Source organism: Peromyscus maniculatus, chromosome 1 (genome assembly GCF_049852395.1).
Source record: "Peromyscus maniculatus bairdii isolate BWxNUB_F1_BW_parent chromosome 1, HU_Pman_BW_mat_3.1, whole genome shotgun sequence".
NCBI classification, from domain to species: Eukaryota; Metazoa; Chordata; class Mammalia; order Rodentia; family Cricetidae; genus Peromyscus; species Peromyscus maniculatus.
Window position 1 is genome coordinate 191,549,814 of NC_134852.1, and position 4,903 is coordinate 191,554,716.

Genomic DNA, 4,903 nt, shown 5'->3' on the forward strand with positions numbered 1-4,903 from the left:
GTCTCATCACATTATTTTGTCAGGAAATTGGTAATTTAGTTAAAATAATAACAAGGCTTAACTGTTACTGGGATTCAACTTGCTGATCTGGCTTCTTTTGTAAGGCTGTCTTACAATGATTTCAGCAGAAAAGCTCAAAGAAATTGTAAGATCTTGATAAAAACTCAGATTTTGGGGAAGGATACATTGTGCAAAGCAAGAATAGAAGTTGAATGGAGAAACCAAGAGAATTTATAGAAAAAGGTCAGATACAACCAGAGGGAAGAAAAGACCTCTGTGTATAAGAAACTCAGGAGCCAAAGTAAGGGACCATACCAGCCTCAAAGGGAACAATCCTTGCCCTGCATGAAAGGTTATAAGACAGTGAAGAAGAAATCCTGGGTAAACCCTTCCTAGGAGAGAGAACATGTTCAGTGAGCCACGTATTTATTTACTTTCTTTTTTAAAATTTGTGCATGTGTGTGGTTGTTGTTAAATCTTAGAGTTATTGGAGGCTATGAACCTTCTGACATTGGTGCTGAGAAGTAAACACAGGTTTTCTGGAGGAGCAATAAGCACTCAACTGGTGAGCTTTCTAGCCCCTAGATCATGTGTTTATTAATTGTCCTATAGAAACATTCAAATAAAAGGAATTTAGAATAATGGAACTAAAAAAGGAAAATTTTTTGAGAAAGCATTTGATCAAATAAGAGACCAGTATAGGTATTAAACTTCGGGTGCACTTTTTTTAATAGTAAAAATGTTCAACAGTAATTAAAGTAGGTAGAGTTGTCGTGCTTGGAATTAATCACAACTCAGTGAGTTGCCTAAAAGTTGTATAAGTTTTTTATAATGTTGTTTCTTTAAAAAAATTGTATTCATCATTTTTGTGTGTGTGAGTGCATACATGCTGTGGCATGTGTTCAGAAGTCAAAGGATAACTTTCAGGAGTCAACATTCCACCTTTATGTGGAATCTGGGAATCAAGCTCAGGCTTTTTTTCCCACTGAGCCACCTTGCCAGCCCCTGTAGTATTCTTACAAGTATGAATATTTTATAGCTTTATTTCTGTTTTTAACACTTTTAGTACCTCTTCCCTGTCATTACTCCCTATTGCATTGAGAAAATAGAAGCAGGGCTGGAGAAGTAGGTGGCTCAGTGGTTAAAGAGAACTTGTTCTTACAGAAGGCTGAGGTTTGATTCCCAGAACCCACATGACAGCTCACAAACATCCCTAACTCGAATTCCAGGGGATCTGATGTCTTCTCCTGATCTCTGTGGGCCCCAGGCTTGCATGTAGTGTACAGACATTCATGCAAGTAAAACACTGATATAAATAAAATGAATCTGAAAAATAAAGTGGAAAAAAGGTAGAGGCAGGTAGATCTTTGAGTCTGAGGCTGTTCTTCGTTAAGCTTTTGAAGCACTATAGTCTTTTTATCTTTTCCTCTCATTACAATTTACAGTGCAGTTTTAGAGAGTATACAAATTATACTAAGACTTTATGACTAGTGGTTCTTGTAGACAAAATTTTCAATTCAGACTTTTAAAGAATTTATTGCTCAATGCAGTCATAAAAATTGACTGGGGGTTATTGGAGAAATTATTTTGGCCACTCCACGTAGTTAAAAGGATATTTATTTAATGGCGTAACTCACAAATTAAGTAATGGGTAGGTCGCAGGGTCTGGGGAAGGTGTAACGCAGTCCAGCGGTGTTCTCCGGAGCTCTGCACAGTCAATCTGCACCGGTCAGCGTCCCGACACCGCGAGCGCCCAGAGAGAGCGCTGACCCATCCAGCTCTCGGGTCCCGGCGCCTCCCCTGGCCCTGTAGGCCTGACAGTTGCCAGAGTCTCAATGGGGGTTGGAACTTCCAGAACCAAGTTGGAATGGCTACCCACTACAGGGGGTGGGGAGCTGAAGGTACGGCTCAGTGGTTAAGAGTACTGGCTGCTCTTCCAGAGGACTAGGGTTAGATTCCCAGTGCCCAGTTGGCAGCTCACAACTGTAACTCCAGTTCTAAGTAATCTTATGCCCTCTTGCTCTCTGCAGGCACCTGGCATGCACATCAGACAGACCTTAACATGTAGGCACAATATCCATACATGTAAAAGACATACATTATCTGGGGCCTTCATTAATTTCTAATGGTTATAAGAGATCAAATGTTTGAAAACTGCTCATGTGTAGGGTGTACTACCTCTCATAGCTTATTTTTCTCACTATTTTATTTTAAAAACTTGCCCATATTGTTGTACACTTAGTTCTTCAGTGTGTATCCACATTTTACCTACTGTTGTGTTGCTTTTCATAATTTCTGTGTGAGTTTTCACCCATCCACTAGCAATACTTGTTTTTTTTTTTTTTTTCTACAGCTTTGTCAATGTTCCACAACCTTTCTGATTTAGGCCATTCTGATTATTATTATAAAGTACTATCTTGTTTAAATTTTGCTTCTTCTTAGTTTTTCTTTTGGTCAATTTTGCTCTAGTTTTGCATGTATAATCTATGCAAGAATCAGCTTCAAATTTTGTTGAGTATCTCTATGATCATATCTCATTTTATGTATTCATCTTATTTTTGTTTAAACTATATGATCTAAATAACTTAGATTATAGTGTTTATTTTTAAAAGTATTTAAAAATGTTATTTTCTCTGTTCCTCTAGATATATTTTATAAATTTTGCTGGTTATATTTTCGCCGTTATATATGTTATCCAAATTTTCATGATTTTCTTATAGCCCAAGGATTTCTTAGATATTTATCTGTGGAGGCCCATAAAGGTTTCCTAGTAATATCTGAGCTTGCTTTACCCAGCAGGGCTGCATTAGAGGATTGCTTGACCACATGTGTGGTTACCAGGTGATTGTAAAGGGTCTGCATTTGGCTGTGCTGGGGGTGGGGGGGAGGGAGGTCTTTTGCTCCACCCCTTGGCGTTCCTATGAATAGTCCTTTAGGAGAGACAGAAGAGGCCGGTGGATAAGGGTCTAGGCCCTCCTGAGCTATCCTGTGTTTCTGTTTCTCTCCCCTCTATCCTTCTTATCTAAATTTCTTACCCCTCACTCCTCAAGAGTAAGTACCCTGGGGTAAAATATGGGCGTCCACATTTATCTTGTAGGCATGTTACTTTTTTAAAGTTAACTCTTTTGTTGCTTCTTACCTACATTGCATTATTGTCAGAAAACATGACTTGTATGATGCTTTGTTTGTTTAATTGCTTGGTTTTTACTTTTGTGAAACAGTATCTCCTTTAGCCTGAGCTAGCTTCACATTTGTTTTGTAGCAAAGGATGACCTTGAACTACTGATCTTCCTGCCTCCACCCTTTAAGAGCAGGCATTGCAGGCTTACACGGCCACACATATATGATGTTAAGTTTTTAGAAGATACACTTTCTTTGTGGCCCAATACATGACTAATTAGTTTTGTGAATGTCTTCATTTATACTTGAAAAGAATTTACATTTTTTATTATTGCTTTGCAAATTGTTTTCTTTAATAAATATAAATCTATACTTGATTAATTTGTAAACATTTCTTTTTGAGAACCATTCATGTTAAAAAATTTGAAGTTATGGGCTGGAGAGATGGCTCAGCAGTTAAAGAGCACTGGCTGATCTTCCAGAGAACACAGGTTCAGTTCTCAGCACCCACATGGCAGCTCACAACTGTAACATGAATTGCTGAACGTTCTTATTAATAAAAAACCCAGAGCCTGATATTGGGGTAAAAGCTGAGAGATCAGAGGAATAGAACAAGCCAGCCACAAGTTCTTACTGCTAGAAAATTCTCAGCCCAAGAGAGCTACTCTTTGTACAGTCATGCCTTATATAACTTTCCTGCCTTGAACTCAAAGAGATCTGAATGAATCTCTGCTTCCTGAATGCTAGGATTAAAGGCATGTGCTACCACTGCCTGACCTCTATGTTTAATATAGTGGCTGGCTTTTTCCTTTGATCTCCAGGCAAGCTTTATTTGTTTATTTATTAGAACACAAATAAAATATCACCACACAGAACTGTAACTCCAATTGCACCCTCACACAGAAATAAATGCCAGCATAACACCCACTGCACATAAAGTAAAAATAAATAAAACTTTAAAACAAATTTCATAGTTCTATATTAAATCAGTTCTCTGTAAAATTAGAGTGCTAGAGAGATAGGTCAGAGGTTAAGAGCACTGGCTGCTCTTTAAAAGGTCCTGAGTTCAAATCCCAGCAACGTAGTAGGGTCTGATGCCCTTTTCTGTCAGAAAAGTGTATATGCAGATAGTACACTTGTATACATAAAATAAATCTTAAAGAAAAAGAAAAGAATTATACTGTTCAGTGCCAGGCAGTGGGGGTGCACACCTTTAATCCCAAGCAGAGGCGGGCTGCTCTACAGAGCTAGTTCCAGGACAACCAGAGCTACACAGAGACAAAATACACAGAGACAAATTTTTTTTTCCTTTTTTTTTGTTTTTCGAGAAAGGATTTCTCTATAGCTTTGCACCTTTCCTGGATCTTGCTCTGTAGACCGATCTGGCCTCGAACTCACAGAGATCCGCCTGCCTCTGCCTCCCGAGTGCTGGGATTAAAAGCATGCGCCATCGCCGCCCTGACCTGTCTCTTAAAAAAAAAAAAATGCACGATTGGATGTACATAGATTCTACTGTTGGTATAGCTACAAGAAAGCTTTTTTGGATATTGTCAGCCATATTGTGCATTAGGTCTCTATTATCTTTAAATTTTTGTTACATCTATTTTGTGTATGTATGCTTGTGTGTTCTGGCTGCATATGGAAATAAAAGGACACTTTCAAGAGTCAGTTCTCTTTCACTGTGTGGGTCCTGGGATTAAACTCAAGTCATCAGCCTTAGCAGTAAGCACCTTTTTCCCTCTAAAACATCTCTTCAAGCCCTCTTTCATGCAATTTACATGTG